At 38.7% G+C, this 10,602-nt stretch overlaps 1 long non-coding RNA gene across 1 annotated transcript; it reads right to left on the bottom strand.

The window, feature by feature from the left end:
• Positions 1 to 348: 348 nt before the first annotated feature.
• On the bottom strand, positions 349 to 1,891 carry LOC116804383. The gene is made up of 4 exons (XR_006357518.1): positions 1,332 to 1,891; positions 975 to 1,254; positions 644 to 909; positions 349 to 572 (listed from the first exon to the last, which is right to left on the bottom strand). It is a non-coding gene; the product is annotated as an uncharacterized LOC116804383 (long non-coding RNA).
• Between the last annotated feature and the right edge of the window lie 8,711 nt (positions 1,892 to 10,602).

Raw genomic sequence — 10,602 nt, 5'->3', positions numbered from 1 at the left:
CTTCGAGGAAACAGAGGCGCACTTACTTTAGCAGTTCATTTCGAACTAACAAAGAGCATTCAAATTCGTTTATAGTTTTTGTCGAATACGTGACGTCACAGATTGTCTACGTACCGACTCTGCCTCTGCTCCCACGTTTGGCTTGTTTTTTATTTTTAATGCATCACTATTTCGAGCAGATTCATGTTGAGAGCATGGCTGGGCTCTTTGCTAGCCCATATATCACTTCAACAGAGAAATATGCACGCTATTTCGAAGACTTATTTCTTACAGTTATGAGGTATAATATTTGATGGACTCTGTGATATTCACTAGTATGGAAAACAAAATATTTATTTTGAAAAATACTTCAGATATTACAGATACATTTATTATCAAAAAGTAAAGTTAATAACATATGATGAAGTTCAGTACCCAATCTTATGTAGAGCCCCTTAATTACAGTTTGATTTGTCGAACGATCTAGGCATCTGAGCTCATCGTGTATGTATGTATATACTATATGCTTAAACTTTAAATATTTATAGAAACAATTAAGGCCCTGTCAAGAGCAAGTAATCAACCGGTGTGTCCTTAACAAAAGAAAAAGAAAAGAAAAAAATAATTATAATTTGCATACAAATTATTTTATGGATAAGCTTACCACTCTGCGGCAATATAATTTTAGGGGCTTCTGCTTATGAATTTGCCGCACAGTCCGCAATACTTCAATAGCTTTAGAAACAAAGTTGAGCCCTAGGGTCGAGTCCTTCTATATTTAGGGACTTTAGCTTTTTGCAAGATATGATAATTTTTATATATTGCTCTTTTACAGTTGTATTAGTATGAATCAATAGAGTAAGATGCTCAAGTTCAGTTAGATCGGTCAAAGGACCAATGCAACTCTTATCTTCAAGACCACAGTCAAGGCTTTTCAAGAATTTGAATTTGGATAATTTGGCTGTATTCTCAAAATTCAAAGGAGAATGACATACCAAAGACTCTAATCGCGTTGCATTAGTAACTAATGCATCCAAGAGCTCTGAAGCCGAAAATCCTTCAATTTTGGAAATGGAAAAATGTGTCAATTTGGGTAGCTCTGGAAGACTTGCTAACTTGTGAGAATTATCCTTCCAAGAATAAATTTCGCCTAACTCCAGCTCCTCAATATTTGCATGTGATTTGCATATTTCAACAAGATCTTCGATTCTGACGAAACACAATTTAAGTTTTTGCAGTAAGTTTAGTTTACCGAAGCCATCCACAATGATATCGCTAAGCGCAAAAAATTCGAACATAAGAAACTAATTCCATTTTTTTTTTTTTTTTTTTTTATAGATATTCCAACTTACCTATAATAATAATCTATCAGACGAACACACTTTAGATTTTGCATGTGCTGCAGGGCTTCAAAAAGTTCCTTCTGGGGTTCCAATACCGAGTCGTAAAAAAAGCTTTCCAAATTCATGCTTTCAAGTTTTTCGTAAAGCTCTATAGTTCGGATATCCGTCCAGTCTCTAATAGAAACTTTCAATTTCTTAATGTTACCGCAGATAATAGTAAACAATTCTAATTCCCATTGATTATCTTCATTACAAATTAACCAAAACTCAGGGTAGAGCACACTTGACCAGTTCCTTAAGACTTCTCTAAACCTCATGCAAGTTTGCCCAAAACTCAAATGATCTCTACCGTCCAAATACTTGAGTACGATACCAAAACAATCATCAGGCAATATCAGTATACTCGACTGATTCGACGCCATATTTTACTCAACACGCAAGTAATTGCTTGGACACTTATATTAAAACTGAATAATCGTTTGTCTTTCGTAACTAAGCGGAATGCGACAAGTTTCTGGAAAAACCCTTATTTCTTTGAACGATGAGTCAGTGAGCAGCAAAGGTTTATGTGATTTATCGAAATAACAGCAGATCGATAGACGAACGCCTTAGCTTGAATATAAATACGGACAAAATATCAAAAATTAACAAAATAAATACTAAAATAAATACTGTCAGACTCGCAAGTGAGTTTTGACACTTTCGTTATCTGCAGCTAAGTGTCTTTCACTCACACAATAAAATAGACTCAGACAGAAACTGTAGATAAGTATGTATGTATGTATATATGTATGTATGTACATATATGCATATGAACATACATACATACATACAAACCCAATGGAAATATCATTTAGAAGAGTCATTCAAAATAATTGCTTAAAGAATAAGCAAGCCGGATACGACTTGAGTCGAATTGAATATATAAAATACATGTATACACATACATATTTGCGTATATAAATATATACATACAGTGCGGTCTGCGTGCGGTTAATCAGGCCGATTAATCTACGATAGTTTTAGCCATAGAGCAGCAGCACTCATTCTTATTGCTATTGTAATGTTAATTTGTACATCAGCTGCACGAATGTGCGAAGTCGGCAGGTCCCTGGGCCAAAGGACTGCAATTAATTTAGTTTGGCAGGACATGCGAGCGCCCACACGCTGCGCGCCCTGACTAACTGAGTGACTTGTTATCCTGCCGTGCTGCCTTATTACAACTGTAGCATTGCAGCCTTGGCGACTCTTAATTGGCACCCACAATGACAATACAACCAACGACGAACCACCAACCGAATCCTGCGGCGTCTCTCACATCTGGAGATATTTGATAGACGTGCGCTAAGTGCAGGCGTAAATAAATTCGAATATGCATGCAAACACACATACATACAGATGTCACTACATACATACATATATCCATGCATATCGTATAATATACTCATAGATATTTTTATTTAAATTATATTTTTTGTTTTTGTTGTTTTCTTGCTTGCTTTTCTGCTGAGTCAAGCGAACGGAAGTGTCTGACATAGCGAAGTATTTTTGATCATTAAGCGTATAATGAGATTGCATTCGCCTTATAAATAGTGTGCATAATTGCCCAGGTGCGCAACAATATGCACAAAATATACAAATATGAATGTATGCGTATATGTATGCATGTAGTCTAATGCTGCAGGTGAGGAATTCACATTTGCTTTGGAGGCTGCTATTTAGAGTGGGCAAAAAAGGCAACTGGCGCATACGCGTAGCTAAACATCCTTTAAATATATGCACGCACACATACACCCGACCACACACCCACACACACACACACACACACACAGGGAGACACCCTTACAGCTCGCACGCACGCACAGCAAAGACAATTAGTGTAAGCCAAGCGCACGTTTGGCTCACAGAGCAGAGCAGAGCAGGGTCTGAGAATTGGGTCGGGGATTGAAGTTACCCCCGACTCATAGTAACCCCCCCCCCACCCCCTCCACATCACTCGTGACTTTTGGCGCTTGATGTGAATATGTTTGCCTTCCATTTGGCTTTTTACAAATGCCTTTTCACACACACACACACACACACACACACACACACTCACATATGGGGCCAAAGCATTTCTTTTTATTTGGCTTTGCTCTTTGTTTGCTTGAAATGAAATAAGGCGCGGTTGCGCCCATAAAGCCAAATTAAATATAAAGAAAACCCCCAGTTGAAGCTGTGGAAGGGGAGCAGGTGGCACGTCTTTTACCTGGGATTTCATTTGCATGAGCATGTTTTTTCGCCTTCCTCTTAAATGAAAACGCAAATGTTTCTCAAATGTTGTGTGTAATTCGCTATTAAGGTTTGTCATTTTATTATATATATTTTTTAAGATGGAGTTTATTCCTGAAACCTAATTAAATGCTCAGTCAGCAGAGGAGGTGTGGGCGTGGAGAGGCGGATGACTTCTAAGGCTGATTGAGGTTGGATGGAAAAATGTTAAAGAATGAAGGCGAGGCAAGAGGAAAGAGGAAAGAGAAAGTGCGAGAGCTATATGACAGATGAGTGAAATATGAAGAAAATGAGAGAGACAGAGAGAGAGAGGAAGAGAAAGAGGAGGAGAGAGAGAGATAGAAAAGGAGTCAGAGAGAAAGATATCTATTGTATATATAGATAGCGGGAGATGTAGAGTTAGATACAGAAACCGAGTAGAGAGTGTGGGGTGGAAAGCGAGAGAAACGCAGAGGAAGAGCGATAGTGAATGCAGAGCGGCTCTGAAAAAGAAAGGGAGAGACAGAGGGAAAGAAATAGAAAGATGAAGAACTCAAGAGATAGAGATAGAGGGAGAATATAAATAAATAGAAGTGAGAGAGAGCAACGAAGAGAGAGATTACGAGTGAGAAACAAACAAAAGAGAGAGAGAGAGACAGAGAGATGAGCAAATTGCAAATATGTAAACAACCAAATCAATGTTGAAATGTAAAAGAAATCAGTCGAACTTCTGGAAATTTATAGTTTTAGTATATATGATGATGACTTATTGATTGCCAATCCAGTCATGCCTCACATAATGTACTTTGTTTTCTTGGAGCTTAAGATCGCCTTAAGTGGTAACATTTAGGCAATTAGCTCCTTGCATAAAAACGGTCTTGCGAGCCATCATGAAGCTAATGTCCATATATTATCGACATTTGAGCGTAAGGCACACGCCATTGCCACATCGTAGTGGACCAAGTCAGAGCTAGAATGGGAGCTGACTTAAATTAATGAATGCAGAAGAAGAGGAAGAGCATCAGCACACACGCACACACGCACCCGAGCCCGGGCTGAGTGGTGCAGCTTTAATATATCTGTTTGTTTGTGGGGGAAAATGTGGCCTCTAATCGAATTAGTGAAATTAATTTTTGATGATATTGAAATTAGTTGCAGACAGCAAAGCAGACATTGGGCGCAACTAGAAAATACTTTTAGTTTGACTGGAATTTCGTATTGCCGACAGGCGAACCACCCAACCACCGAACCATATGGAGCGTGGTGGGTGCATAAATTTACTTTGACAGTGGCAAGCGGCACGTTTGACATTCCGCTTGGTCACAAGAGGTTCGTTCAGCCACCCTTCGGTTTGGGGTGGCGGGGTCTGTGGTTGGACTGTCGATTTTCATTGTGAGCCACTTGAATGTGGCATCCAGCTACATTATTAATGACTGCTCGACATGTGTGTCAGGTTCGCTAAGTTTCTGAGTTTATTTTTTGGCCGTCGCTGAAAAGCAATTTTATTTACTTTTTCGATTTGTGCTTATAAATTGAGGCTGATATGTGTCATGTTATTATTTATTATGGTAAATGTGTGTGGCTCGAAATTAAATGCCAAAATAACTTAAATATTTAATGCCAGGTGTGCTTAAAGCCCAACACAGTTACCAATATATATCTCACCCACGCGCATTAAAGTCAGTTCGCCATGTCCTTGTCCTTGGCATCAGCGCGGACAGCTGTTGAAAAGAGACGGAGGCATAATTTGGCCAGAAGGAGAGCGCAAGTGTTTGCATGTCAGCAAGTAATAAGCACAAGGGCCATAATAGTTTTGCCTTTCGTTATATAGACACACATACACATACATATATATATATATATATATATATATATATATGTATATGTTTGTATCTATAAGTATTTTTTGGCTGGAATGCCGTTGGTGCCCATGTCTGGCTTTTGCCACAGCGTCTTCCAGTCGCGGCCATAAATGTTGGACATTAACGGGTAATTTTCTTGCAATTTTGTAGTCGTTAGCGTTTTGTGGCAAGGACAACCGACGACCGACGGCAACAACAAATGCCAAATAAAAAAAAAAAAAAAAAAAAAAAAAAAAAGAAGAAGAAAACTGAAATTTTCTGTCTACATTTTTGAGGCTGCATAAATTTTTGGTGAGCTAATCAACGTGGCGAAAACACTTTTAAAGTGCTGAAAATGCGCTCGAGTCGAAAGCCGTGCAAATTGAAATGGAAATCCATTAGCAGCGGACAAATTTGTAATTTCCGCTCTTTAATAAAACTTTGCACACTCGCACACACGCAACGCTGTCAAAGGCAAAGCGGAAATACAAACACACACACACACACACGCACAACTGGACACACGCTGGCTCTCCCTCTCTCGCTCTCTGAGTGTGTGTGTCCAATTTTGAGGTGTGTTCGTTCAGGTAATTTCATTTACCTTACTCATTTAGCACTTTTTTAGTTCATTTTCCGGCTGTTTGCATGATAAAAATCACACACACTCCTTGAAATTTTAGCGGCACGCGATGTTGACTGATTATCCTTGAACTAAAACGAGAATAAGCGAGCGAGAGAGAGAGAGAGAGATAGCGTGCACCCCCTTAACTGTCTCCTGTTCGTGGTATGTCCTGCACCCATAAATGCCTTAGCTGTCCTTTGACTTTTGTTGCAAAAATGAAAAAAGAAAATTAAACGAAATGTGGCTCATAAATTTTTATATCATTGTCTGCTTGGACTGCTTTTAATTTGGCTTACACATGCGAACACATCCTCGACACTCGCTTTAAGCTGGACACAGTCAGGAGTCGAGAGTCGAGAGTCAAGAGTCGAGAGTCCAGAGTCGAGTTGCTAATGAAATTCCATAAATGAACAGACAACAATTCGCAATCAAAATCAACGCCCCAAAATATGAACATATTCGTCGACGGACCTAACTAAATTGAACGGGTTGGCATACATTATTAAAAAGTTGCCATCAAAACTCTATGCAAGCGGGCGAGGGCTGTCACAAAACTTAAGCATTGAATAACAAATTATAAGTAATATGAATTATATGTACCTTAATATATTCAAGTTAAGCTATAAATCATAAGCAATTTGGTTTTCACATTGAAGTTGCAATTCAACTTTTCATTTTTATGTTTAAAGCTCTAAAAACCTCGTGAAAATTCCTATTGGGAGCTAGTATTATAATAAACTTGGAAACTTGAATAACATAAAGCTCGGAATAATAACTCAAAGCTATTTCTTGTATATACATTAATTTAAAAAAAAAAGCTTTTTGCTTGCTGAAAGCACATTCAAGATCAACTTTTGACTTGGAAGTTGAAAAAAATGCCTTAAGCTTAGTAAAGTTGTTGCTAGATTTAAATTCATGCAATTATAGTCAGCGATAAATATATATATTTAATTTATTTATTATTTATTTACATATATAAATTGAGAGCTCAAAAGTAAATAAAAGCCTAAAGCTTTGCAAACTTCTTGAAACTTTATATAAGCTATTTAAGGCTACAAATTAGCCAAAGTTAATTAAATTAAAAAACATGACAAAATTCATATTAAATTAGAAAACATGACAAAGTTGATATGAAAATATTTCATTTATTTCATTTTAAGATGTTTTTAATATTATTTTACATTTAGAAATTATAACATGACACTTAGTTTAGTTAAATCAAACTAAATTATACATATAAGTGAAACATCAAAATTAAGCAAAAATTAAATTAAAAAAAAAAAAGCAAAATGAAGTCAACTGAAAAGCTTAAAGCAGAGCTAAATATATATCGTATAAAACTACTTTAATATGTATGTCCAATATCGCAAACTGACCTCGCAATAGTTATTCCCAAACACAAGTGCACACACACTCACACGCACACACACACTAGTATGGCCACTTGGGTGTGTCAGAAATCAACGCCAGTTAAAACGTGTGCCATCTGGCTGGGCACACTGGTCGCCCCGGCCAGCCAGTGGCTGTGGCCCTTGAACATTGTTTAATTTACATTTATCCGCACGCTTAGCCTACCAGGGCAAGTTCATTTGCAGGTGTCTGTGTCCCTCAGGTGCGCACACACACACACACACACACACACCCGTGTAGAGGAAGCAACTGACACCGTACAAAATGTTAAACACTTGGCAACATTTTGCTTAAAACTTTTGCCACAGCTTCGCTCGCAGCAGGCATTGCTTTCTATTTGCGGTTGCAGCAAGCACACACACACACACACAAACACAGATGGAAAAAGTCACAGTGCAGTTAAACCAACAAGCAGCAGCCGCAGCAGCAGCAACAATGGCCAAGGTAAACGTGCCAACAAAAGGCACGCCCGGAAATGGCAAAAGCTGCCAGGCCCAAACCCCCAAACAAGCAGCAGAGCAGCTAAAGGAGCCGAACGAGCTGGAGACGGAGTTGGAGTTGGAGCAGCAGTTGGAGTTGGAGCTGGAACAGTAGCCACTTGGCCACTCATTGTTGGTCGCTTTGGTAGCCATGGTGAATCCTCAGGTGTTTTGCCGCACAGTTTACTACGTTTTTCATTTAACCCAGCTGCCGAGCAGGTTCAGCTCGTTTGTTCAGCTTCTCCCAGTCTGTTGTGTGTGTGTGTGTGTGTGCTCTGTTGTTGTTTGGTTTGCGGCCAGCCAGCATAGGATGCCTTTCTTTGCTAGCTCCGACATAATTAAAAATTCACATAAATTTAGCTTAGCGTTGACACACACACACACACACACACATACGCGCATTCTAATTGGGTTAATTATGTGTCGGACTGGACTTTAAAAATGTCATCAAACTGTCCATGGCGCATGTGAGTGTGTGTGTGTGTGTGACGAGCAACGGCTCCCGAGTTTCGAGATCCGAGTACATTAACAACAAATTATGTTGTCGCACATGTGACAACAGCGGGTGCGTCTCTCAGGTATACAAAAAAAATAGGACTCGTATCTAACACAAATAATACGACAAATTACAAAATATATGCAGCTAAAAATGATATTTAATGAGCTGCAGCTCTTAGAGAAGCGAGAATTTATACAAGCTTAAGCTGCTAGAGACACAAAAAAAAGGAGATTTAGTTAATTAAGCTAAATATATCTTAACTTTTGAATCGGCAAAACTATGGCCTGTAAGCTACATTCAACTGCATTTCGATCACAGTTTACATCATTCAACCAACGGGTTTATACACTAAAACAGTTCACTGGGAAAATTCTTTAAAAAGAAACTGTCGATTCCACTTCACTTCACCTGGGCACAAAAACTGCCATCAATTTTAAATGAAATTGTCTTGCAAGCCGGAGCCAAGCACCACCCCCTCTCTGCTTTGCTTTGCCTTTACAAAATCGTATAAGCTTAATTACACATACGCCACGTTGACATTTGACAGGTCGTGTGAGTCAGTTTTATGGTCACCTGGCTGCATAATTTATGCCACAATATTTTTGGGGGGGCGGCTAGCTGCGACAAAGGACTTAAGTAGCCAGCAAAAGGTTTTTAATGGCTGCAGCTCTACGTGCGGCTGAGCATGTCTAGGCGTGTGTGTGTGTGTGTGTGAGTGAAGTTCCCTAGGGGTGCACAGAAGGTCGAGCAATAAAACAGATTTGGCTTAAGAAAATTATATGAAAATTGTGACCCAAACATGTTAAAGCGCTCATCAAATAATAAAACATAATAATAATAATAATAATATTAATATTGCGAGTGTGTGCGGGCTGCAACTAATCCAGAGCTTAGTGACATTTAACGACAGCAGAAAAAGCGCACCAAAGTATGCAACATATAATGGCAAATGTCAACGGCAGCGGCAAGGCGGGTGGCACGAGTGGCGCAAGCAAAGCGAGACAAAATTAATTACTCTACGTGGAAATGTAATTACGAAAATATTTAGCTCCCCTTCCGCACGGCACGTTCTGCCACCCAGAATGCCATTTGTCAAGCCTGGTGTGTGTGTGTGTGTTTGTGTGTGTGTGGGGCGCGTTCTTTGCAAGCTTAGCCTCCAGTTAATGTGGCTCGATGCCACCAATAATATGCTGCATGTTTATTAATGATTTATGAGCGCTGGCCAATTAATCAAATCAAATTAATCAAATTTTCATTAAACTTTGGCGCACTGCAGCAACGCCTTGTGCCCCACAAAACCCTACGCCTTAAGGACCTACACACACACACACACACAGACACTCACAGAAACACTCGTCCGCATTATCCTTCCTCACATTCTGGTGCGTGCCTTTTGCACATTAATTCTGCGGGCCTACGAAACTTTTGTGTGTAAAAAGTTTGTTTTATGGCCCACTTAGAAGAGCCACTATGCGGTTTCTCTTTATAGCGGTAATTATGCACCGCCAGCTGCGCAATTGCGTTTCTATTTAACAAAAAACAAAATCTAGGTAAAACGCAGAAAATGCAACTGCAAAATGCCTAAAAGGAAAAGCCATTTTTATTGAATTTAGCTGCAACGTTTCTCGGTCTAGCTGACTTGATTGAATGGAATAGCTTTGTGTATTGGTGGGCAGCACTGCCATAAAAGTGCTGCCCATTCGTATATAAAACGAGGAAATTCTTAACTGTGTTGCCAGTTTAGTCTATTCAGGCTATGGAATGGAATGGAATGGAAATGGAAGCTTAATAGAAATACCTAAAGACAATTCTTAGAAGAAAAAAAATCAAGGAAATAGAGAAAATATTTTAAATAATTTTTTTTTAATTTTTCAAAATATAAAACAAGCCGTTAACTATATAACAATTGAATCAATTTAATAATAAATCATTTAAAAATAAATATCTTGATAAACGTGTACTACTTGAATAAATTAAGAAATAGTCTTAGAAAGAGATAGATATATAGCACCACAGCCAAGTTAGCTAAGCACAAATCAAGTCTAAAGCTATTTAAGAGATTTACTTATTAGGTTATAAAGCCGTCCAGGGTTTGACAACGCCCTAAACTGTGGCACGACTGTTGCCGTTTTGTTTTTAGATCGCATACAGCGCAAATTCAATAAGCGGCTATAATCAA

This window comes from Drosophila mojavensis, unplaced genomic scaffold (genome assembly GCF_018153725.1).
Source record: "Drosophila mojavensis isolate 15081-1352.22 unplaced genomic scaffold, ASM1815372v1 contig_74, whole genome shotgun sequence".
Taxonomy (NCBI): domain Eukaryota; kingdom Metazoa; phylum Arthropoda; class Insecta; order Diptera; family Drosophilidae; genus Drosophila; species Drosophila mojavensis.
The sequence above is the reverse complement of the archived record's forward strand: the minus strand, read 5'-3'. Positions and strand labels throughout refer to the sequence as shown.